Genomic DNA, 27865 nt, shown 5'->3' with positions numbered 1-27865 from the left:
AAAATGTTTTGAGAAAGTTAGGAAAAGCTTTAGGAGAAAAATGCTCAAGACACCATCACCAAAGAATCCCGCGCCAGAACCATGCTCTTACTCACGCCTCTCATCCAAGAAATGCAATTTTGTGATAGTGTCCATGGGAAATCATTAGGCATCTGCCATATAGTCCTGATTTGGCTCCTTCTGACATTTTTTAAATTTCCTAATCTTAAAAGCTCTGTAAAGGACACCCATTTTTTTAGTTAATAATATAAAAAAACAGAATTTACATGGTAAAATTCCAGGGAACCTCAGTTCTTTAGGAATAGACTCGATGACTGGGATCATGCCCTGCAGAAGTATCTTTGTGGAACTCCAGGTCTCACTAATGCAGGCCTCCGAAACAACTGTTTCAGCAATGACTGAATGGTCTGGTTAAATATGAAAAGCTAATAGACTCAGTGACCTTATACAAAGGCTGGGATGTAACAAAGCCTACCAAGAGTTTTGCCCTGGCCTTTCCTTGACCTTAAAGCATGACAAAATAAGGAAGAAATTCTTATCAGGACCCCTTTAGGATTAAGCAAGTTTCACTTGGGGTCTGAAGAAACTCCCCAGGCCTCCACAAATAAGGTTATTGGGGGGTCTGAAGGAATCCCAATCCTCTGTGATTTAGCAGGAGACAAGATAAGGGTAATCACCCCAGCACCGGGATCCATTTAAGTAAATTTATTGAAGCTCTAGAGGAAGGTCTTTAAGACTAAGACCTTTTTTTAAATAATAGTTTAAAATAAATTAATCACTATGTCTTTAGATGAATGCACACTTACATGTAGACATATAGCTTAGAAGGTATATAAGCTCTTGAAAACTTTGTAATTCTGATTTGGTGTGGCGTTAACTTCAAGCCCTTTCTCCTTGTAACCAATTGGAGAAAATAAAAACTCTTCCTCTCCACTTCATCTGCATCTTGTTATTGGGCTGTGAGAAGTATCAGCTGGTCCTCAATTTGGTTTGGGAACATCTTGATCTTGATGGAATTTAGGTTGAGAAATAAATTTTATGTTTTTGATTTTTATCTTTTAAATCCATTTTTCCACAAGCTTTCTGAAGACCCTAGTATAATATATATTTTATATAACATTATAAAATATGTATAAATGTAAATTCACAAATATAAATTGTCTCCATATATATAACTATGTCTAAGTTATATTAAGTATGATACACAGAGACAAACACAGACACACACAATAATATGAAGGAAAATAAATTTTGTAAACTTTTATTATATTTTCAACATTTTGGCTATTCACATTATATCAATTCCATTTTTCATCATAGAAAATGCTTATATTTTACTTGTAACATGTTATTCTATTTAAAACTAAATCCAACGTGACATTTTTATACACAGACCTTTCAGGTGTTTATAGGATGTGCTGATCTCATTATATCTGGGGCAGGTGCCACTGAACAGCAGCAAAAGAATATGGAGCCCTGACTACTAAGCAGGGAACTCTGCCAGTCTAAATGTACTGTACTTGATGTCCATAAGCCACCATCTGGACAGCAAGGGCATGTCTCCAGATTCTTGATATTACAGACATTAATAGCCTTGTGAACTCTAAGATGATTAGGCAGCAGAAAAAAAAAAAAGCCCCTGGGAATAGGGGCAGGTGGCAACCATTTCCACCAAAGAATACTTATAGAATAAGTGCTTATGTTCAAATAACTTCTGCATCTGAGCCAAGAACTGCCTTTTCCTTTTGCCAGCTAACCACTCACTTTTCAGTTTCCTCACCTGCTTCATTCCCCCTGGGAGCTATATATGCAATATTCACCAGCTGCCTAGCTGGAGATGGTTCTGCTGTGACACAGAAAAGCTGGATTGAGAAAGCAATAAATGTGAACAACCAGGTAAGTCACTGTAAATGTAAACAAAGGCTTCTTTACTATGTGTTTAGCTTTCACACTTCTCTAGAAAGTACTAAATGGATACAATGAACGTGAGCAAGAATTCTTTATGACAAAACTGATTTTTCAAGAGCTGTAATTGTGCTCATTAAGAAATACACTGAAGGATAATTAAAAGATATAATTAACCACTAAATACAGTAAGCATTTATTAAGTAAATATAGTTGGTAAATAAAAGGACTAACATTGATCAGTTGTTTTAAAGAGTGCTCATGTCTCTTCTGACTGCTAGCTGTTTATTCCTTTTCCTTGTTTTCTCTTCCATTTTTAAAAAATTGCTTAAAGGCCACAAACTCTTCCTTCTCAGCAGCTCTCTATGTTCTATGCTCTTCTATGTCAAATGTCCATGGATTAGCAGCAATAGCACCCACTAGAAACTCTTTAGAAAATGCAAACTTTCCCAAATGTTTTCTTCACTCATAGGCAGATGATGAACAGTGAGAACACTTGAGCACAGGGAAGAGAACAACACTCACTGGGCTAGGTCGGGAAAGGGAGGGGAGGGACAGCTAGGGATTGAGGAGGATTGGGAGGGATAGCATTGGGAGAAATGCGTGATGCAGGCGACGGGGTGGAGGCACGGGGGATGGAGACAGCAAACTGCCATGGCATGTATATACCTATGCAACAATCCTGCAGTGCACATGTACCCAGAGCCCAAAGTACAATTAAAAAAAAAAAAAGAAAATGCAAACTCTCTGGCTCAACCCTAGACCTACTAAATCACAACCTGCTTTTAAACAAAATTCCCATGTAATTTCTTTGCATGTTAAGTGTTGATTAGTACTGTTCTGTGGCAGTGACTCTCAAGACTAGGTACATATTAGAACTACCCGAGGGGTTTAAAAACTGATAATGCCTGGACACACTGGCAGACTCTGAATTTTTGTCTGGGAAAGTGCCTCGGAGTCAGTATTTTTTCAAAAGCCCCTCAGATGGTTCTAACTCACATAAAAGAATCAAAGTTAAAAATGGATTCCTAAAGTATACTTTGAAAGGCTTAAATTAAGCATATAGTAAGAAATCTAGTTCATATAGAATTGTGAAAATAATATCTGTACGTAGAGTAGAATTAGAATAAGGAATTGATCATAGCAGAAGAAAATACCTTTTGTAAATTACAGAAATATTATATGAAATGGATATTTTAATCACTATAAAAATTGATACATATTAAAGATCTACTTTGCTATAAGACTTGAATTTTGAGATATTTGTATTACTTAATTTATATTGCTGAATTGATAATTTATATCTTATTAAAAACTGTAAAAATAAATACATTTCTTAAAACTTATATGATGGTGAGGATCTCTCAAACAACCTTTGGTAAAACATTCTACCAAAAAGTAAAACATTGTTATGGTTTCTCACTTACCAGTTACTATGTGAGACTACTGAATTTGGGTTTATAAAAGATGACATCACCCAGCATAATATCCTCTGGATTCATCCATGTGAATTATGCTCAGTGAAATAAGCCAGGCACAGAAAGACAAATACTGCATGATGTCACTCATATATGGAATCTAAAATAGTCAAACACGCAGAAGCATAAAGTAGAATGGTGGTTGTCAGAAGAAGTAGGAACCAAGGGGAAATGGGGAGATGTTGATCAGATGGTACAAAGTTCCAGTTATGCAAGTCGAATGAGTTCTGGAAATTTAATGTACGACATGAAGATCATGATTACCAGTGAAGTGTTCTATACTTGAAATTTGCTAAGACACTGGATCTAAAATATTTTCACCACCACAGTAAAAGAAAGGAAGAGAGAGAAAGAAAATGGCAGCTATGTGAGGTGATGTATATTGTTCATTTGCTTGATTGAGCTGATTATTTCAAAATGTGTACATATATCAAAATATCAAGTTGTGCACTTTAAGAATATGCAGTTGCTATTTGTTAATTTTACCTCAATGAAGCTGGAAAAATTTAAAAACAGATTTTAAAAATTATCTCACCCACTCTACTAGGAAATATAAAAGATATATTAAAAGTAGAATTGATTTCCAACAATATTTTGGACTCCATTCTAAACAAATAATAAGTTTAATATAATCATTTAAATCCTAAAAGATGAATGTATTGCAAGGCAAATGTAAAATGGTACCATTTTTTTTCTGAAATAGCCCAAGTCTATTAATTTGCTATGTTTAAGAAGTAGTTGTAAAATAGTCTAAAAACTATTTTAGAGGAAGAAGTAACAAAAATCCTGAAGACTTCTTTATGATAGAAGGGTTTTGGTATTAGAAGTGGACTGTGGAATCTGCTTCACATCACAAGAGAAAAGCCTTTGGGCTTTCAAAGACAGACTTTGAAGACTTTGGGTTTTCAAGACAGATTCCTTCCCTGTTCCCAACCCTACCCCAATTTAACCAGTATTGAAGTGTTCTGGAAAGTTAGCTCATTAGAAAGTTCCACATTTTAATTCACATTCAACTTTATTTATTGAATATCTTGCACTCTTATGAGTGCATGTGTGTTAGGCCATTCTTTTTTTTTTTTAATTTTTTTTGGATTTTAGGTTTTGGGGTACATGAGCAGAGCATGCAAGACAGTTGCGTAGGAACACACATGGCAGTGTGCTTTTCTTTCCTTCTCCCCTTCACCCATATTTGGCATTTCTCCCCCGGCTATCCCTCCCCACCTCCCCCTCCCACTGACCCTCCCCTTTTCCCCCCAATAGACCCCAGTGTTTAGTACTCCCCTCCCTGTGTCCATGTGTTCTCATTTTTCATCACCCGCCTATGAGTGAGAATATGCGGTGTTTCATTTTCTGTTCTTGTGTCAGACTGCTGAGGATGTGTTAGGCCATTCTTACAGGCTATAAGAATTATCTGAGACCGGGTAATGTGTAATGAAAAGAGATTGGCTTACTGTTCTACAGGCTGCCTAGGAAGGATGGTACTGGCATCTGCTCAGCTTCTGGGTAGCCTCTGGCAGCTTGTCCTCATGAGGGAAGTCCAAAAGGGATCAAGAATGTTACACGGCAAGAGTAGCAATGAGAATTAGAATTGAGCAAAGGTGGTGCCTAAACATCCAGATCTCACAATATCTCATTGTCTCAAGGACAACACCAAACCATGAGGGATCCATTCCCATCACCCAACGCTTCCCACCAGGCCTCACTTTTAACATTGGGGATTGCAATTCCACATGCTAATTGGCAGGACAATATTCAAACTATATCAGCATAGTTTCCTTATTAGAATAATAAGAAGGTAGCTTCCATGTTAATTTTTTTCAGTCTTTACCTTTTTCCCTCTGTAGGATGGGTTCTTTAGACAATCAGTTCTCTTAGATTACTGAAAAAACTATGACATTGGTGGCTCTGGCAATAGTCCTTGGGAATCATATCAATGCTACAGTTTGATATGCTTGTGAAATCACAATCTTTTTGCAGAATTAAAAGTTTGCTTCATTTTTCTACCTCAGTGACATCTGCCCAATTACAAAGATCTCATTCTACTACCAAAAAGGAGCTTAAAAAAAATAACTGAATCTGAATTCCTTAACAGCAGTTGTACTCCATGGTGTTTATAATACTGTATTAGTTCAGCTCATCTATTTCTTTTTAAATTAAAACAAAACAGTAAAAATTCTTTAAAATATTATTTACTATTGATATGTGTAGCTTAAAATTTTCATACTATGTGTTGAGAAAATTGATTTAAATCTTGCTTACACTATTAAAAACTATAAAATACAAATTTATTTAAAATTCAATTTTGATATATATTTGGCCTTTAATATCCACGGGTTCTGCATTTAGGATTTCAACCAGCTGCAGATAAGAAATATTTTGAAAAAAAATACAATATAAAAGCACAAATAAAATATACAGTGCAACAAGTATTTACCTAACATTTACATTCTACTAGATATTATAAGTAACTTAGAGATGATTTGAAGTATATGGGAGAAGATGTGCAAGTTATAGTCAAATTCTTTGCCATTCTATACAAGGGATTTGACAGTCCACAGATTTTTGTATCTGCAGGGTTGTGGAGAAGGGTGGTCTGGAATAAATCCCTCATAGCTACTAAGGGATGGCTGTAATATGAATCACATAACATGGCTTTTCCAAAAATTGAACTGAATTAAATTTAAGAAGAGACAGGATTATGGAGATTACATTGAACCAGATTATTTAAGTGCCACTTGAAACAGCAGAAATTAGTGGCTAATGAGTCACAGTAGCTAAAAAAAATAAATGATAACTAAAGCATGAACAAGTGATAGATCACTGGGATCTTAATAGTAATTATTTTTTTCAGATATAGTCCCAATTTGTGGAAGAGAGTGAGAAATTTTCTTTTGGCATAATAAGTAAATTAGAAATCAGAAAATTCTGTCTTAAGTGGTTATTTTCTTTATATATGCTCAAATATAAAATTAGAAATCAAATCAAACATGAGGTATATGCTAAAAATGTGACATGCCTTTCACATTTGTTTCATTTTTTAAGGAAAGAAAGCATATTTATATAACATAAAAGTTTTACATTTTGTCTAGCTGCATGTTCAGTAGCTCACAAAGCAAGAATGTATGTTTGAGAAGTGAGCTTGAGTATTCTTTTTGTGAGTCAACTTATTCCAGCACCCTGCATTCATATATCAGCAAACTTTTCTTGTTATTTGCCTGTTATCACTGAAATAAAGCCTCCTGTGAAATGATAAAATGTGCATTTCTCTTTGGCAAAGAGACCAAGGGAGAACATTTAACAAAGTAGAAATAATTATTGCCAGGACACAATTGGAGGAATGATTGTTAAAAAAATATTGGTTCCTAGCCAGATAATAGTTTAATGAAAGCGGAAGATGGAATGTCTTTAGTGTATTTAAAATTATTACACAAAGATGATTTAAATAAATAGAGCACATGCTGTGAGAATTATAAAGGAACCTACCAGGCATAAGAACACTCACTGAGTAACAGGCAAAACTTTTGTAAAAGTTGAAAAAACATTAATCATGTAATAAGAGCATGTGCATATCATGAAAATTTGAATGACTATGATTGGGATTTTAGACAAAAGAATTAAAATCTTAGACTTACTCCATGACATTTCAGGTGGAGAACTGGCCACCAAAGTAAACATTATTTTGAGTAAATTTTAATTTGAATATGTTAAAGCTGTTTCTTTCTATAAAGACAAATATAAGGGGATTGGCATTAACTGGCCATGGTCAGAATTATTTTCAGCATATCTAAGCAGACTTATAGACAGAAAGGGTAAGGCTGATATAAATATTCAAATCAATGAAAAATATCCCTGTAGAATTTAATGGCTCCTTTATCATATATTAATACAAAGAGGGGAAGTGAATGTCAGAATTTAATTTGGCAAATGACATCTTCAGCAGTTATGGTCTGCTAATTAAATAGAACATGTGTGAAATTATATTGGCCTTGGATTTATACTCTGTAATTTTAAAGAATGTTATATTCATTAAAAAATGCCTAAAAGTAATTATTCTTTAAGGCAGAATCCATTATATGTACGTCATCCTTTGCTGGTACTTCTAATTGGTCAGAAAGTCAAAAGAAGGAACATTGTGCCAGCTTTGTGAAATCACCTGTGTTCTATGGCTATTTTATAGTAACATTCATTCAGACCATTGATTATTTTATATTTCATCCTATTAATCTTCATATCTTCAGATATAAAATTATGGTTCAAATTACTAAAATCACTTTACAATGTCCATTAATTATATTTTAATGTTTTAAAATGTTAATTTCTGTTATTGACGTAATAAGTGTATGTTATGTTTTATTGCTTAATATAATAAGGGAATTAGAAATATGCAGCCAACAGACATATGTAAAAATGCTCATCATCCACTGGTCATAGATGCAAATCAAAACCACAATGAGATATCATCTCACACTGGTTAGAATAGCAATCATTAAAAAGTCAGGACACAACAGATGTTGGAGATGATGTACAGAAATAGTAATGCTTTTAAACTGTTGGCAGTTTTAAACTGTAAAAATGCTTTTAAACTGTTCCAACATTGTGGAAGGCAGTGTGGTGATTCCTCAAAGATCTAGAAATAGAAGTACCATTTGACCCAGCAATCCCATTACTGGGTACATACCCAAAGGATTATAAATCACTCTATTATAAAGACACATACACACGTTTATTGTGGCACTGTTTAAAATAGCAAACACTTGGAACCAATCCAAATGCCCATCGATGATAGACTAGATAAAGGAAATGTGGCACAATCCACAATGGAATGCTATACAGCCATAAAAAGGATGAGTTCATGTCCTTTGCAGGGACATGGATAAAGTTGGAAACCATCATGCTCAGCAAATTAACACAGGAACAGAAAGCCACACACTGCATGTTGTCACTCATAAGTGGGTGTTGAACAATGAGAACACATGGACACAGAGAGGGGAACATCACACATTAGGGCCTGTCATGGGGTGAAAGCAGGGCATGGAAATAGCATTAGGAGAAATAGGAAATGTAGATGACAGGTTGATGGGTGCAGCAAACCACCATGGCACATGTATACTATGTATCAAACCTGCATGTACTGCACATGTATGCCAGAACTTAAAATATAATTAAAAATTGTAATTTTGGGTGTTTATGATTTCTAGAAATATCTATAGGGTCATGTGTTTGGGGGTGAAGAGTGGGTTCAGGGGTGAAGAGAAAGATAAGTAACATTTGAAATGCTCAAATTTTAGATTACATCAACAGAATCATGAGAAGTAGCTAAGGAAAGCAAGAAAATAAACCAAAAAAAAAAAAAAAAGCAAACTAGTCAGCAAGTAAGCTGTCTGAAAAATAGTATACAAAATTTAGTGGACAGTTATGCCATAAAAATATATTATGCAATGTTTGCATAGAAAGCAAAACCTTAACTTTTTATCATAATTTGATATTATCTCTGTGTATAGAGGAAGTGTATTATTATAATTTAAATGCTGCTTCTGAGCATCTGGAAGTAAAATTAAAATTGTTAACTAAAATTATAAAATATATATGCACCTGAAGGTAGAAAAAACAAAGTGTTGATCCAAAAATAAAAATTTGGTATTATTGTCACCATTTAGTGTTAATTTTGAAACCTGGATTCATTTGAGTTCATGTAAAAATTTTTTGAAATGACATATTCAGTCAAGTCCAACATTTCTCCCTGTAGCTTTACATGTCCAATATTTCCAAATGCCAGTTAAAGAGAGAGAGAGAGAGAGAGAGAGAGAGAGAGAGAGAGAGAGAGAGAGAGAGAGAGAGAGAGAGAGAGAAAGAAAGCTGTCTTCTGACTTGAGATACCATGAACAAGATTCTTGATATCACAGTTGTCGGAATCAAAGGGTTTCAACTCAATGACCAATGTTTCCATGTCACTGAGGGATGAAGCCATGCCACATTTACTTGGTGTTTCTGACATGGAAGTGTAATTACTCATGTATCAAATGTGTAAATTCAGATAGAGTTTTCAAAATGAAATATTGGTAGATTCAAGAATGATGGAAATTTTCTTACATACTGTCTTTTTAAAAAGCTTAGATACAACAATTTACTCTGGGGAAAAAAACAGATACTTTTTTTGGCAGAAAGCAATAAATTTTAAGATTGTGCATTCTTAAGTGTCCTGGCAGTTATAAACTTAATTTTTCTAAAATATATAATGTATTCATATTAAGGATATTACAGTAATTATGAGATAATCCTATGCAATCTATGTGTGGTTACAACTTTTAAAGTCACTAATTTTTGATACAAACAGCATAATGTAATAACCAATGTGTAAACATAACTAAGTCAGGGAGAAATCAATAAAAATACTATAAGCAGATTTCTGTCCATACTCATTCTTATCAGTATTCACATAGAGAATCTAATTAGAAACCATTGTCTCTTGTTTAACTGTATATATTTATTCATGGATATTCTCAAATAAGTCAATTTATTTTTTCAAATATCTGTATTAAAATATGTATATACTTCCAGTATTATGTTGCTACCCATCTTGAAAGAGGTGTGTGTTCCTCAAAATTATTATTTTTTTAACTCTAGCAAGAGTCACATTAACAAATATGTGAATTATTGAGGTTCCACTTTTTAGGAATTATGAGGTTACACTCTTACTAATAGACGTTATAATTATATTTTTCTGCTAGGCTTTTTGGGAAAATCTTTGAAGGGGGATTTATAATTGACAGCACTGAGAGCAAAGAGATTGATACTCTGGATGAATTAAGGGTCAGAAAATAATAATAATGGGTACTGCAGAAGTTGCCCTTACAGGCATATTATAAGTGGTGACTTTAAGTTGTACTAGGTACAAGTTATCGAAATGCCTTCTTCTTCAAAATAAATGGGGATATTTGAAGTCTTCTGGGAGTAGCCTAGAGAATGAAGTGTTATAGCCTAGGGAAAATGAGAGCGAAAACTGTGTAGTCTTGGTGAAAAAAGAAGGACTCAAAATTATAGTGAGAAGTTTGGAGATATCATTGTTAAGAATGAAATCCAGACTGTAAAAATAAGTCTGAGGAAAATGGCCACTTAGTTGTCTGTTTATTCAGTTGTAAAATGTAGCCTGCATTGCTTTATGCTGTAATCTCTAATCATTTCAACAATCCCTTGTGTTACATTGCTTTGGCTAAATTGAAAAACAAACAGAAAGAGCCTGTATTTTATGCTTACAGCAACATGGGTTAAAGAAAGAAGGTTGAAGAAACCAGAGGTAAGATGAAATGAAGAATTCAGCAGACCTGAAGCAGTACCTGAGAAAAATAAAACATTCAAAAAATCTCAAGTTAATTGACATTTTCACAGTTTTTCTCCTAGCATGTGACATGGAAGCTTTTGTCATTATTGCACCCCGCTGAGGTAGTGTGTTTTCATACTCTGAGGAAGAGGAACCTCAGAAGCTGGAAGTTTGGAGCATTCCTGGAGGGTTGACACTTAGGTTAGGTATCTGAAAGGAGGAAGACAGGAATGTCATCTGATAGGATTGAAGCTACTAAAGGTCTTATTCGGAGAGGTAAGAATATAATTTACTATTTACTTTATCCTCCTCTTTTCACCTTTCTCTGTTCTGAATTCTCTCTGTCTCTCTGTCTCTGTCTCTGTCTCTGTCTCTGTCTCTGTCTCTGTCTCTCTCTCTCTCTCTCTCTAACAGCTGTCTCAGTTTTTGTCTCTCTTTGTCTGTAAACTCTTGTTTTTCCAGCTTCCACTGCCTCTCTCTTCCTCCTCATGCCCCTCTCTGTGTTCTTTTATTCACATTGTGTTTGGGTGCACATGTGCTTCCTCTGTCGGTAGTCTCTATTATCCGCATCTCTGCAAATTTTCTCTTCTGCAATGTATGGGCCAGCTTTTAGTTTCTCTTCTCTTCTAATCTCAATTTGGGTATAGTTTTGGTTTGTCATGGCTCCAAATATCACCTCAATCATATGTAAGCTGACACACTTTTTAAGTATCTCAATTCTCTCTCTCTCTGTCTCTCTCTCTCTCTCTCTCACACACACACACACTTGACTAAATCAGCTGGAGTTTGTGTTCATCTCTGGTTTTATTAAGTGCAGGCCAAACGGCAAGATCACCTGTTCAAACATTGTCACCCAAGCTCTACCCCTTTGGAGCAATCATGAATGGAGAAACATCACCTATAAATATAATGTAATTGAGGAATCAGTGGTGAGTATTTTTCAGTCCAAAATAATTTTGAATTAAAATTGTTGAGTGGAGTTTCAGAAACTCAAAATATATTGGATTTGGAATCATATTTCCCCAAAATGGACTGTCCGAGTTGACATAAAGTTTGAAGAAATTGCCTGTAAATTTGAGAACACAGAAACAAAAATACAGTAGTGCTAATTTCCCATTTGCTTGTCAGTCAAACTGATAATTGTTCCTGAGGGTGACTTGACCAGAAAACAAAACAAAACAAAAAACAGACTACAAAATATTGCACAAATTAATAACAAAAAAACCCACATTATTTCCTTATCTACCATGGCCCTTTAATTAGTACTGAATCTGAGCTCACCAAGAGAAGGACCTAGGCCAGAATGCAAGTGTTTCTGAATCAATAACACTTTGATATGTTGAGTGGGAAAATAAAAACTGTTCATCAGGAAAAGTCTTAGAATCCTTGCTTCATCTGAATATTTATTATTAATATTATATTCTTAGATTATTGTATAATATAATAGCACCCATATTGCCAAATTATAGGTTGATACAAAAGTAATTGCAGTTTTTGCAGCTAAATGGCAAAAACGACAATTACTTTTGTATCAACTTAATACATGTACATATGAAAATCATGAAATCAACTTTACCATAATTCTGTTTGAAATCCACATTGTTTTGGTCTGAATATATCTAAAACTATCATATAGAGGTACGGTAAATAAACAGGGCACTATTGGGATCAGATGAACATAAGGAGAATCCCACAATAAGTCTCTGAAATATGTAGAGGGAATTGTTAATTAACGTGCTAGCAGAAGCAGTTCTACTCTCAGATGCTACAGGAATAACTGATGATCATGCCATCATCTTCTCTACTACTAGCCTCCTACCCACTTGACCTTACTCGCCTTTGCTCACATGCCAGCTGAAATGATAGGAAGAACATCTGGACATCTTTCCTACCCGAAGTCTCCAGAGCTTTTGCTGCTGCTCTGAGTTTAATCTTTATTTAACCTTTGTTTTGATGATAAAAGATTGTCTCTCTGTCAGCAGTTCTTCTACGGTGCACTAGTTACCACTAGTTTTGTCACTAGTTACCACTTTAAACACTTCAGGATCAGAAAGCACGACTTAGCCAACCTATGTGATTTTTTATTTGTTTTCTTCCTCAGATTTTAGTACAGCTTATTCTATTAACCTTAAATATGGGATTGTTGGGTGAGATTCTCCTTGTGTATAAGATCCTTCCTTTGAATAAGTTCAGCACCATAGGAAGCTGCATTAACTTCTATTATATCAGCATGTCTTTTATCAAATTGTATTTCACAAGGTGTAAATATTTCTACTTTTAAAAATGCTGACTTGGATCATTTCAGAAAACTTAAGCACAGAAACCTCTGACTCAGTGTTATAGTTAAACCATCACTCTTTTTAATAACATATTTTTAAAAACATGAAAGAGAGAAACAAAACATTTCTGGTGCATGTACTATAGAGTTTAGATAGTAAATACATTTCTATAAACCTAAATATTGCAGAAGCTGAAGAAAATGCTAACGGGGGAAAAATAAGGTGCCAACTTGGCAAATTACACTTGCAGATCCTGGGGTTTGTTAGGTATTCCTCAGTGAAATATGAACACATGCTGGGTTTTGCAGCTCAGGTAAAGAAATAAAATTTCTATTTGTAAGTGTTTAGGGAAACTGAAGATAGTAAAATCAAAAAGAGGGTTTCAAAAAATGAAAAGAAATCTGTTACAAAGTTGTACATCATTGTACATAGTATGTTTCTTATTATGCCAACAGCCAGAATATCAGCTGGAAGAAATAAACAGAAATAGGGTAGATTTACCTTGGTTAGAGTTCATACTTGATCAGCAATGATACGATCTTCTGAGAAAATAATTATTTCACACCAGATAACTCACAAGTGTCAGGCTGCTTAGCCCCCAGACATAAGAGCCATAACCTCAATTGATTAACGTCAGCTCACATTATCACCATCAGTTAAACAGCAGCTATTTTCAAATTCATGCATATTAACAAAGATGGAAAAAAGTCTCTCATTGGAATTTCCCTAACAGTAATAAAAACACAGGAGAATCTCCATAGAAAGGCTAAAAGCAGGAAAAACACATGAGTAGGAGGTGATATCATCATAGAAATGTCAACTGGGATAAAAATGACGAAAGCTATCAATACAATATACTCTCATCAGGATGTAAAAGTCATTCTCAAAAACACTTCTCTGATACAACTCATTTATTTTTTATCCACAGTACTCCCTTCTCATTCTTCCAGAACAGAACCACTGAAGCTCTTTCCTGTAATGCAGTACCTATTTTAGCTCTTTGCAAAACTGACACTTAACCCTTCTTCCCAGAAGTTTGGACATTGACTCAAACAATTTTTCTAGTACTCTACTCTTTTATCTTCAGGATTTTGTTTTTTATAAGCAATTTTTCTCTGATTCAGCTACGAATTCTGCAAAACCATGTATTCCATCTTCTTTATTAATAAATGGGCATGCCAACCTAATCTGTCAAAAATGGTTAGTAATTTAAACAGCTACAATATTTGATAGAAAATTAGAAAAAGCAAATTTCTGAGAGCTGGTAGAGCTAAGGCTTTTTGATTGCTTGCTGGCAGTAAATTTGGTCTGATAATTGGCCTGATTTGTTTCCAGGGGCTTATTATGTTACATACCCCAGTCTATATTTTGGGCTTTTGTGATTTTAACTACCAGAATATGAGCAAAGACTTGTTTTGTCTTTTCCAAAGTGTTACAAGCATAAGAAACACTATTAAATTAACCTTGGAGCACCAAAAATTGAAGACCAGATGCTTAATCCTGCCCCCATCTAAAAAAATCTGGCATTGGATAACCTTTTCAGAACACAGATGTCACCCTGAGGAGAAAGAGAAATGGGATCTAAAATTGCACTGAATTAAGTTTTCAAGTGTTTTGATTTAATTTTTTTTCAAATGAGATGCTTTGAAAGGCTTATCAATTAAAAAAATTGTCATATATAGCATACTTACATTTTCAAATTTTGACATACTTTTGATATTGACAACAGGAAATATTATTTTGTAATCACTACATTTTCCTTGCTTTAAAAATTATGTTAGATTTTTTATGCTGATTTTTACAACAAAAATACATTTTGGGTATTAAGTCACATTTTTATTTCTTTATTTTTAAGTATTACATTCTTCTGGATATCAACCACATAGACTTCAAACTTATTGGGTTGATAATTATGACTTCCAGATTTATTTCAAAGTAAATTGTCAAGTGTCCTACTCTATTCACATCTCTTAAAAGCTAATCATTTTTTTTTTTTTTTGCTCACTTCTAGGTCATACTTTTTTCTTTGGTGGTGAATACTTTTTCATTCTTTCCAAAGACATGATATTCTTTATGAGTAACGTGATGCTAAAGAAATACAGTATATGCATTCATATGTGTAAATACATTTATATCTATTTCTATGTCAATCTGTCTCTTCATGAGTTTATACTAATAACTCAAATGCCAATCCAATCTACAAGATTTATTCTAGCCTCCTCTGTTTATTTGTGGCTCCTTTCTCTTAAGGTGAGAAACCTGGCTCCCACTATCATTGAAAAAGGGAATTTCTAGAATTTTCTCAATTCTAGAAAAGGTACAAAATAATTTGGGGCATTTCTAACACATACTTTTATAAAAACAAGTTATGCATCAGAATCCCGCATTTGTGTACAGTATTTTTGTTAGTCTTAGAATCTTAGAGTATTATTGTTAGTCATATATATATGATATATATATATTTTTTAGATGGAGTCTCACTCTGTCGCCCAGGCTGGTGTGCAATGACACCATCTCGTTCACTGTGACTTCTGCCTCCTGAGTTCAGCAATTCTCCTGCCTCAGCCTCCCAAGCAGCTGAGACTACAGGCAAGTGCCACCAGGCCCAGCTAATTTTTTTGTACTTTTAGTAGAGACGGGGTTTCACTGTATCAGCCAGGATGGTCTCAATCTTTTAACCTCGTGATCTGCCCGCCTCAGCATCCGAAAGTGCTGGGATTACAGGCATGAACCACTGTGCCTAGGCTATATTTTGATTTTTGAGGCAGAATCTGGCTGTGTCACCCAGGCAGGAATGCAATGACACAACCTCAGCTCACTGCAACCTCTGCCTCCCTGGCCCAAACCATCCTCCCACCTCAGTTTTCCCATGTAGCAGGACTACAGGTGCTCACCACCACCCCCAGCTAATTTTTGTATTTTTGCTGGAGACAGGGTTTCACTATGTTTCCCAGTCTGGTCTCAAATTCTTGGACTCAACTCATCATCTCGGCCTCTGAATATATGAGGATTACAGGTGTGAGCCACCTTGCCTGACCCAAAAATTGTTTATGCTTTTCTTTCCCATCTTTTTTATTGCAATTATGATATTTATTAACTTTTTCAATATGTTATTCATTTTAATTTATATCAATGTGAGTCCTATTGTCGGTTAAATTGTGTACCCCTCCCCCCCAGATGTATATGTTGAAGCTCTAATTCTCAGCACCTAAGAATTTTGTTATATTTGAAGATAGGACCTTTAAGAGATTTCAAAGGTACATTTAGATCACTAAGGTGGGCCCTAATTAAATTTGACTGGTGCCTTTTTAAGAAGGTAAAATTTGGACACACATAAAGGTACCAGGGAAGCATCTGCACACAGAAAAGCCTGTATGAGTACACAGTGAAAAGACAGCTGTCTGCAAACCAAAGAAAGAGATCTCTGAACAAACCAAGCCCACTAGCATCTTGATCTTGTACTTCCAGCCTCCAGAACTATGAGAAAATAAGCTTCTGTGTTTAAGCGACCAGTGTGTGATTTATTTTTGGTAGCAGCCCTGGCAAATAAGATGCCCCTCACAAGTTGCTTAGTTATAATTGTTTAGTTATATTTTAAAATTTAAATTTGTGAAACATTATGTGATTCTAAAAAGCATAAATACACAAAAAGTCACTTTTTAAATGTCATTTTCCATCATCTATTTTATTTCCTTTTCCCATCATCCTACCACTTCTACTCCTGAGACCAACAGTCTCATTAGTTTTCTTTCCTCTCCTTATTATATTTTCTTCTTCCTTCATTTCTTCCTTCTTTTCCTCCTTTTCTCCTCTCCAGAAAAATAAAAAAAAACATACCCCATATTTTCTTTTTCTTCTTCCTTCTTACACAAAAGATCACATACTATAGGCAATTTTTGTATATTGCTTTTCTTTATTTAATAATGTACTTCAAAAATCATCATATTAGTTCAGAAGGATAGACTGCCTAAATGGTTTTTTAACAGATTTCACTACTCTCCTCTGTATGAGTATTCAGATTGTTTCCAGCACTTTGCAATTACAAATAATATATCAGTAAGTAACTTTGTGTGTATGTATTTTTATATTAAAAATATATCTTCACAGCAAATTCCTAGCATTACTATTGCTAGGTCAAATGTTTTCTTATATATTTCCAAATTTCTCTTCAGACGGATAGTTGTCATTTCCATCAGCAATGTATAAGAGTGCCTGATCGCTAAAGAGAATGAGCCATTCTACTGTGATTTTTGCTAGTTTAATGGGCGAGAAAAGATTGCTTTTAAAAATATTATTTAACTATCTATACTTACTTCCATCTATACATTATTTGTCTTTCGAGAACTACAGCATAATGATTTTGTACCACATAGCTTGTTTATTATCAGTCAACTTATTCTTCATATATTTTAGCTTTGCAATTTTTATGTTTTGCAAGTTTTTATGAATTTTCTAATCCAGCTCTTTTAATATTTTTTAAATTTCAAAGTTTATATCTTTAATTTATATAATTTGTCTTACATATATTTTAATATATATAATTTATATAAAAATACCTAATAGGTATTTTTCTCATAGCATCTTGCTTATCTTTTATCAATTTTTTCCTGAATATTGCTGGAGAAGCCAATTATTTTTCAACTTCTGCTACCAGAATTATATTCAGGTTCTTATATAAATCATTCCTTTGTTTATCTTAGTTTTTCTCTTTTATTTTATTTACTTTCAAACTCTGATAACCTAAAAAGTAATTTAGTTAATTACTAAAAAAAAAGTCCCCAGCTACGTAGTACCTGCTTTTCAAGTAAAAAAATTAAATTAATAAATTTAGAAAACACTCTGTTGTAGATAGCTTATGTAAATTTTTTCTGTTGTAATAGGTACTTGTCCCCAAACCCCTTTTATTTCAATTTGAGTAGCTCTGTGTATATGGTGAATTAATATATGTAACAGAATAGATATTGATACTCACCCCACTGAACTTGGAGATCATGACTCAGAGGTTTACCTTTGTGAACCTGTAGAGGCTATACTGCAAAGGGCTTCCTGCTTCTTTTCTTAGACCTTCTCTGCCTAGAAATTTTTTTTGCTGATGTTGGGGATGTGGCATCAAGTATTGTCACAAAATGTACAAAAAAGCCACAAATGGCTGGGACCAGTGGCTCACACCTACAATCCCAGCACTTTAGGAGACTGAGAAGGGTGGAACAACTGAGGTCAGGAGTTTGAGACCAGGCTGGCCAATATATAGTGAAACCCCATCTCTACTAAAAAATACAGAAATTAGCTGGTCATTGTGGCACATGCCTATAGTTCCAGCTACTTGGGAAGCTGAGCCAAGAGCTTGAACCTGGGAGGTGGAGGTTGCAGTGAGCCCTGATCTGACCACTGCACCACAGCCTGGGTGATAGAGCAAGGCTCTGTCACTCTGTCAAAAGAGAAAGCCACACATTAGTTTTCATTTTTGTTATAACACTTATGTTAAAATACAGAAGCCATGTAGATAGATTAGAGAGAGAAATAAACCTATTTTAAGAGGCTTTTAAAATTAAAAACCATACTCATAGGTGAGTATAGGCTGTTTGGTTGAGGATTTTTGGCCCATCAAATACCTTCATGTTGCTCTAAGGATTTTAGCTACCTCTTAGTGATTCTAAGGATACATTATTAGTGATTCTAAGGATACATTATTAAATGATAATCCCTAATGTGATCAAACTGCACCCATCTTACAAGGAAATCCTGATGTACAGGATATGTAAGTGAGGTGTCTACAAGTAACTCTACTTATTCCCATCTAGGAAACTGCTTTATTATTCCCATGGCCATATTCATTTCTGATTTTTTTACAGGAATTAGTCAATTTAAGGCCCTCTCAATCTGGTCTCAGTTAATTGAGCAAGAAATGAATGTGTAGCTAAATATATCCAGAAGATATGATGTGATAGATCACTATTTAAGACAAACAGTTATGACTGAGAAGCCAATCAGATTCTATTCCAGGGATTTTTCGCTCTTCAAGACAGGGAAAGAAAAATAATCAGCTAGCCAAGAGCTCTACATGTTGAAATAGAAGATAGAATATTATTTGGAAACATTATTTGCCTATTTCTAAAAGACAAGTTACTGAAGTTCTACTTGATATACCAGAATTGCTGTTGGGCTGTTGGAATTACTGTGATAGCCTGGAAAAAAAATGGCTGGATGTTTGTTCCTGTCTTTACTTCTCCAAGTAATTTCAGAGAAAGTACCTTGTAATTGTGATGACATGACTATAACTGTGTTTCTCAAAACTTAAAGTATCTTTAGTACCACTATTTCATCTACAGTAAACAATTTACTATTCACTTCATTCTGAGAAAAAAGTTTATATCTATCAAAATTTTTCATCTATACGACTGAAATTCAGTGGAATGCAAAGTTTATTTTGGAATATAAGAAATACAATCCCAATTCTTTCCCTTTCTAATCTTCAAAAATACAGGGAAAGTAATTCTATTTTTATGATGAACAAATAGGTTTTTTTAATACCTGTGCAAATAATAACATGTTGTTTTAATTTTTTAAGCACACTTAATTTCACACACAGATATACATGTTCACTTGAGGTGAGAGATATTATAGAAAATTTTAAAATGACTTCTTGAACTTTCAGAAACATATTGCATATTTTAATATTATTTAAGCTTGGCTAATATCTGAAGAAAGTCACCTGCTACATAGTACCTGCTTTTCAAGTAAAAAAATTAAATTAATAAATTTAGAAAACACTCTATTGCAATGTGGTGACAAAATATTCTTTTCTTTTAAATTAGTATGAAGAAAGAGCTGTGTACTTCCAAAATTCACAATGTAGCAGCATTATCATGATTGGCTTCAAACTAGCAGCAAAATAATCTGACAGGGTCATTTAAAGAAAGGCCTGGAATGGATGATATGACAGCAATTTGCTAAATTTCAAATAGCAGCATGATTATTGGTCTGGAAAAAAGTGCTAATAAGGTTGCCTGCTATCTGACTCTGTGCCTTATATTCAGTGATCTGTGGTTGAATTCATCATAAGCCTCATAAAATGATGAACATGGTGGTACATTTATGAATAAAATGACTAAAAAGTCAAAATCAGATCCATTAAGCAAAGTGACTTTAGAGGCTAAAGTGCTAAATCAAATGAGAGGACCTTATTTGGATTCAAAAAATAGTATTAAAAAGGACTGAAACTGTCATGTGAAAGAATGAGGCTGAGCCCAAGAATATAATAGGCACTAATCCTTGTTTGATAAAAATCAAGAACACTTTACATGTGTGTAGATTTTGCTATGATGCTAAGATAGAGTATAAATTGAACCTGACTTTCACAAATGTGCAATGAAAAGCATAAGAGAGTACAATAATAAGAAAAAGATATTAATAATAGGAGTTAAAGTTACCATCACATTGAATATTCTGGTTGAATAAATACAATAAGTTAATAGAATGTCAAAAATAACTCCTTACAGCTTTTAGTTGAATTTAAAACAAAAATGTCAGTACTGTAGCTTAATACTTGATATTTTTAATATCTGTGAAACTTTGCATAAAAAGAAACTTATCTTTTGGCTTTGACTTTAATTTTAAATGGTGTTAATTTAATAAAAGCTTTTACAAATTAAATATAATTTAAAATTTATCATAAAAAGTAATGTGTTAAAAAAAAAGTAATGTGTTTTCTATACATATGAAAAAAACAAACATCACAGCAAAATAAAATGAAAGATTTTCTTCTTAAATTTTAAAATATACATAAAGTCTTAATTATTTTAGTACCGTAGAATGTTTCTCCTCTGTCTCTCTTTCTTTCTCTCTAGATATGTATGTACACATATTACAATTATTTTGATGTTACCTATTGTATTTCAGAGCAAGTGCATTATTATAAGCAGTTTAATACCCAAGATCTTACTCTCTAATTGATTTTCTTTATTCTACTTTTCCATTTTTGTTTATTGCTTTGTAAACTGTACATTTTGGATTTTGTTCTTTTTCCAAGTCTGGAATGGATACTATAATAAATGCTAACAGGTTGAATTAAAATACCTGTTATATAAAATAAATATATGCAATATTTTATACAGCAATGTTTATATCACTCTAGTAATCTTTTCCCTGGAATATTTTTCTATACATAAGCATTAGGCTTATTCTGTATATTTTCTTTTTTTTGTTATTAGGCAAATACAGAGAGATCTTCAAATAAATGCATGTCATTAATATGTCTACCAAACTATCCACACATTTTGAAATATTAGGGTGAATACATGTTAACCTTAAGATTGAATTCCTGCTGCATTAAATTTTTAAATATTTTAGAATTTTATTTTTCAAGAAAGCAAAGAAAGATTTTGTTAAACAGGCAATACAAGGTTGAATTTTTAAGTATTAAAAGGTGGGAAACTGAGGAGACATTTTAAAACACATATGCTATGTTAAAAATCACGTTCATATAGGAGGAACAAGGAAGTTGCTGGAAACCATGATAATACAGGGACATTAATAATACAGATAGGGTTAAAATCACTACAAGTATACTGGCTAGATATGCAGAGTATAGAAGTATTAGCAGATTTGGTACTAAAGAATATTGCTGTATTCCTTATTTGAGAGTTGAAAGAAGTAAAGACTGAAAAGTACATTTTTGCTATGATTCATTGACATAAAGTTGGTCTTTCTCAGTCTTAAGATTAAACATGTTGTCAGGAAAAAATGTAAGTGTCAAAGGAAGTACTGAACTGAAAGTTTGATATCTGTAAGGGATGGGAAAACAGAATTATTTGAACATGTAAGAATTGTTTCTCATTAAAGTGGAGAAGCAGTAATATTTTTATAAGTCCAAATTTTTGGAGGCACTTTAGCCTCAAAATTACTAAAAGACAAAGGAATCATTTAAAATTGGAACCTGGGAATAACTATAAAGGTGATTTAAATTGTAAGCCAGAGGAAACTACTTAATGAGATTAATAAATTTTCTCATAGTCTAGACTAGTGGTTATCAAACTAGAGCATACATTAGAACACATAAAGGGCTTTAAAACATGTAACTGGGACTCCATGTTTGGGTCCCCTTCCACGAACACTCCCTTCGTGGAAGCCATCTTTCTCTCTCCTGGATTTCCCCTCTGGGCTCCCCTTCCACACTCTCTTCTGGAATCCTCTCTTCCCCTCCTAAACTCCCTCTCTCTCTTTTCTCTTCCACTCGTGTGGAAGCTGCTTTTCTCTCCCGGATTCCATCTTTCTGGATTCTCTCACTCAGTGTGAGAGTTAGCTGTTTCTTTCTCTCGCCTTCTCCTGTTTCTCTCTCTCTTTAAATAAAATCACTTTCTACAAAAAAATAAAAAAACCCACATATACTGGGGCTCAACTTAAATATTTCTGATTCAGAGGCCTGAATGAGGCCCCAGAATTTGCATTTCTGACAGTTCCTCAGGTGGCACTGATGAACTGCTTTGGAGAGCATCCTTTGAGACTCTCCAGTCTAGATCTTGGTCAGATCACTTAAGGAACTATTTAACAACGAGAGCGGCATACTTATCCAAGGAGGATAATCATACTTGTTCTAGGTAAAAAAGGCAAAAAAAGACCCAAACTTCTATGTTGCTACTGCTCCTACAGGTACACACATACACAAACACAATCTTAAGATGTAAGAAATTATGTCTACTCATCAAAAAATGTGGACCAGTGACTGTTATTCACTGAGGAGAATAAACTAAAATAGCTGATTTGAGATTCAGTTCTTTCCCGATAATCTAGGCTGGGGGATAGGAACTTTCCTCTAAAAAGCAAATGACCACCCAGTCTTTACACTTTACAAATATGCTAATTACTGACTTTTTTGGCAAATGGAAGAATGATTTTAAAGGAAAGTCCGTATCTTAAGAACTTTTTGGTAGGAGGTTCTTAATTCAGAATTGCTTATATGAAACAAACCTACAATCTATGAACTTATAGAACTGGACCCACAGAAAATATAGTAAATTAGGTGATCATCCAGGGATGATATAAAAACATTTTATTACCTAAATTTTTCTTCTTCTGATATGAGACTTCATGAGAGCCTGTCTATTACCTTGGTCTCCAATCTGGAAATAAGAACTTAAGAAAACATGTATTTTCTCAACTCCTTCCTTTTGACATTATAGATCTTACTCACTATGAGGCTTCACTAGTAATTTCAAGTATACACATGAAAGACGTGTATACTGTAAGTGGGCTAGAACTCTGATTTTTGTAATTATGTTCAATAGTGCAGTTCTTTGTTTTAGCTCACTCACCAACAAAATAACCCATTCATGCTGGTGAGTATAAAAAGAGGTTAGAAAAGATAAATACTCTAATTTAAAGTAGGAAGAGGATTTGAGTAGACATTCCTCCAAAAATACCTATAAGTGTCTAATAAGCACATGAAAAAATATTATTGTTATCCTCATTAGTGAAATGCAAAGCAAAACCATGATGAGGTACTATTTTACACCCATTTGAAAAGTGTAATATAATCACAAAGACAGAAAATAGCAAGCGTTGGTGAAACTGCAGAAATTGGAAACATTCACATTCACCAATGAAAATGTAAAATGTTATAGCCACTTTAAAAGACAGTTATGACCTTGTGAGCGTACTTCTAGGTTAATCCATATCCCCACACAAACACTTCTACATAAATAACTAAAGCAATGTAACTGTAACTACTTGATAAATGCTCATAGCGACATTATTCATAGTAGTCAAAGAGTTTAAACAACTGAAATGTCCATCGACACATTAACTACCAAAATGTGGTGTATCTACATGTTATGAGTTAAATTGTGCTCCTATAAGAATACATTGAATTTCCAACCCAAAGCCCCTAAAAATGTGACCTTATTTTGAAATAGGTTTTTGCAGATGAATCAAATAAGACTGAAGTCATTATGCAATCCTAATACAATATGACTGGTATCATTATAAGAAGAGAAAAACAGCATATAAAGACAGAGACACATAGGGAGATGGCCATGTTATGACAGAGACAGAAATTGTAATGATGCAACTGTAAGTCAAGGGAAGTAAAGGATCAATGGATACCACCAGAAGCTAGGAAACAAGCAAGCAAAATTCCAAGCAAAGTCTCAGGGAACATGGCTCTGCTAATACTTTGATTTCAGATTTCTGGCATCCAGATTGTGAGAGTATGTACTTCCATTGCTTTAAGCCACGCAGTTTGTTTGGTTACAGTGGCCCTAAAAACAAAAACAATCAGACAAGGAAGCATATTCAGCAGAAGAAAGAAATGACATACAACATGAATAAACCGTTTGCTAAGTAGAATAAGCCATGCCCCACAGGACAAATAATGTATGATTCCACATATTTTTCTATAACAGACAAATAGAGACAGGTGGTTGATTAGTGTTTGCCAGGAGCTAGGGGATAGGAGGAAAGGGGAGTGTTTTTCTAATATGTGTGAGATTTCTTTTGGGGGTGACAAAATGGTAATAAATCTTAGTGATAATTTGCACAAAATTGTAAATGTAGTTAAAACTTCTATTATTTACACTTCAGAAGTGACTATTATGGTACATAAATTAAGTCACAATTAAAAAAATAGAAATAAGGCAAAAATGCCTCAAATATTTAGGATAACCCCCTTGTTAGTGAAAGCACTTTCATATGGTTACAATCTAAAGCATTTACACAGGCTTGGCATAGTAGTGAATGCCTATAATCCCAGGATTTTGGGAGGCCAAAGAGGGAGGATTTATTGATGCCAGGGATTCCAGTCTAGTCTGGGCAACACAGTGAGACCCCATCTCTAAAAAAAAAATTAGCCTTGTGTAGTGGTGTACAGCTCTGGTCTTAGCTATTCAGAAGTCTAAGGTGGGAGGATGGCTTGAACCCGGGAGACTGGGGCTGCTGTGAGCCATCATCTGACCACTGCATGACAGCCTAAGTGACTAAGAACTTGTCTCAAAAAAAGAAAAAAATTACACAGACCTCTTATTTAGCCAGCCTTTCTGGGCAATGTTTGTCCTCATGTTGGAGCCCAGCAAAACAATTGTTCTTTTCAAATCTGCTTGAAATATCCTACCCAGACTTCTTCTATACTACTTATAACTCTCCTTCCACAGTAATCAGGCTTCCTCCAGTGCTTATACCTAACTGAAATTTAGCTCTTTCAAAGAACAGTACTTCTTCTGCAGCCATATCATGTGGAGTGTGTTAATGCACAAGTTATTGGATTAGAAAATAAGGGTTTTTTTTTTCCTCCTAGTTCCTGACAGGTCTACAATATTATTTTTACTGTCTCCCGTAAGCAAAACTATATCTACTCTGATAAAGTTATTTCTCTCTGGATAAAGTTCCCCGAAGCCATCATGTTGTACTTGTTTAAAAATATTCTATTTTTCTGATTTTATTGATGGGCCAGCTTTATGTTTTCTTCCTATCTAAACTCACTTACTAAATTGATTCAGTTCTCACCTTAAAACATTTTAGGAAAGTATATGATTCTTTCTAGGTTGAATCAATAAAATTTATTTCACAAATCTGGTTTAAGATCTTTATCATACGTGTATCTTTACTTATAGCATAAACATGATGAAAGTTCTCATACTGTGGCTCCAGTTCTGAGAGCTCCACCAACAGTTCTAAAATGCAGGGCATGGATTTAACAACTGTCCCCAGTAGCACCACTACATTATCTTATTAAGTGAGAGATCTAAACAATAGTGAGGCTGTGATTTAAACAAAGTTTAAAATAACTGCAAATTTTGTCTATTTGTCCATATTACATAGTGTCTAGAAAAATTCTCACAAAATGAAAGATAAACATAATGAAAATGTAAATGGAAACATAGTAGTCTGGCGCTTATAGATGGATGTTAACACCGGATTCAAAGCCTAAGGGTCTCATCAGTGGTTCTCAGCTCTTGGCTCTAGTGTTCTGTCACTGATAGAGCAGTTAGTTCAAAAGGGGCTACTCCCGGCTTCCCTACTTACATAATTTCAATTTGCAAGTGGTTGACCATGGTCCCCCAAACATTTACATTTTGCATTTATGCATCATTATATTTGAAAATTCTTTCTCTACATGATTCTTGTTACAAATTCACAGTGAGTACAATTGGTTCAACTCCTGTTAGAAAGTAAGTTCACATACACATATGAAATAATTGCCCTTGGGTCAGTGTTAAACCTCTGAACTGTTACCAAAGGAAGTACAACGTGGGTTGTGATTGAAGCAGTAATCCTTGTAAGATGATATCAACCCTGACTGACATATTCAGTAACCTTATTTTTTATGAATGACATAGTTTCAACATCCTTTTCCATCGTATATATGATGGAAAAGACACACACACACACACACACACACACACACACACACACACTCAGACACTTTCAAACAATTTGTAGCTAAATGTTCCCACTCTCTCAAGTTAAAAGATCTATTGTCTCACCCTATGGTGAAAGATTCAAAAACCTATCTTATTTTTGCTGTTTGTTTTTTATTTTTGAAGTTTCTTTAGTGATTTGTTTGTTTTTGTAGATGCAGGATACCATGTTTCCCAAACTGTCCTGGAACTCCTGGCCTCAAGAAATCCTACTTTGGCATTCAAAAATGTTGGGCTTTCAGGTATGAGCCACCATGCCCAGCCTCATATCTTAAATTTTATCTGAAGATGCTCTTTTCAGTTCCTTTAAAAAAAATTATCAACCTGGGTTGGCACATTAGTATCAACTGGGAAGATATTAAAAAGCATTGATGTCTGGACACCATCCTAAAGCTATTAAATTAGAATATCTTGGGGTGGAGCAGAGGTATTGATATTATTTGAAAGCTACCCTGATTGTAGTGATATTTAATCCTTAAATATCTGCAATAATGACTATTTCTTCTCAAAGGCCACAGTGACTTTTTCTGAGAGCTATACCTATTCTTATAGCGGCCAACGACCACAAAGTGGCATATTTAAAGATGTAGAGAAAACACAAAATTACGTACTTTTAATTTCAACTCCAATATGTATCAGTCACAAGTCTCATACTTACAATAGCAAAAGCTATACAAACTAAAACACACTGGCTTTTCTTGGACCCTGCAGAAAACTGAAATTTCAGAACGCAACAAAACCTCAAAACCTGGAAAGACAAAAGCATCCAGAGAAATAGAGTAACTGAAATCTAATTACCTGGAGCAAAAACTACAGGATCCATAAACTGGTAGAAATACTTAAGTAATAATTTTGGTGAGCTGCTGGAGGCAGTGTGGGATAGAAGAAAAGTAAGAAACTACTGAGCACCATAGTCATAGGCATTTCCCTATGCTTTCATGAGTTTCCTCTCCATCAATCTTACCATTTTCTCAATTTCAGGATGCAAGAAAGTCCTCCCCCAGTTCTGCAGGTGGAGGGAAAGAGTAACCCTGGAAAACATAGCCAGAGCACTCTCCTTGGGAAAGGCCTTACCTCCAGGTCAAAGGGTTTTGCCAGAGCTATACTCTGAAAATACACTGGCTAGAAGAGAAATATATTCCCACTCTAACACCCTCTAGCCACCCTAAGGGGTGAGTAATCATTATCAAAAAAAGAACAAAGCTTGAGGAAAATAGATTGGGAATGCTATAGTCAGGAAAAAAAAGTGATGTGTCAGAAAAAAAGCAATATCATGAAAGGAGACAAAGAAACAATTTTATCCCAGATTTCCAAACACAGGCCCACTAAAAACACAAAGACCTGATCAGAAAATTATAGAATACACTCCATCTCCCGTAACTTACCACCACATCAACTGGGTGCTTCAAATGTAACAGCAGATTACAGATGAAAGACTTGCAAGATTCAGAATCCCTGAGAAGAAATACATAGGAG

At 34.3% G+C, this 27865-nt stretch overlaps 1 long non-coding RNA gene across 2 annotated transcripts; it reads left to right on the top strand.

The window, feature by feature from the left end:
* Positions 1 to 1632: 1632 nt before the first annotated feature.
* On the top strand, positions 1633 to 14197 carry LOC128928922 (uncharacterized). Of its 2 annotated transcripts, none has more exons than XR_008474710.1 (4): positions 1633 to 1896; positions 10770 to 10977; positions 11519 to 11630; positions 13909 to 14197. It is a non-coding gene; the product is annotated as an uncharacterized LOC128928922 (long non-coding RNA). The 2 variants fall into 2 exon arrangements; XR_013521650.1 differs by having other exon boundaries at positions 11514 to 11630.
* The last annotated feature ends 13668 nt before the right edge of the window (positions 14198 to 27865 follow it).

This window comes from Callithrix jacchus, chromosome 8, assembly GCF_049354715.1.
Source record: "Callithrix jacchus isolate 240 chromosome 8, calJac240_pri, whole genome shotgun sequence".
NCBI lineage: Eukaryota > Metazoa > Chordata > Mammalia > Primates > Cebidae > Callithrix > Callithrix jacchus.
The sequence above is the reverse complement of the archived record's forward strand: the minus strand, read 5'-3'. Positions and strand labels throughout refer to the sequence as shown.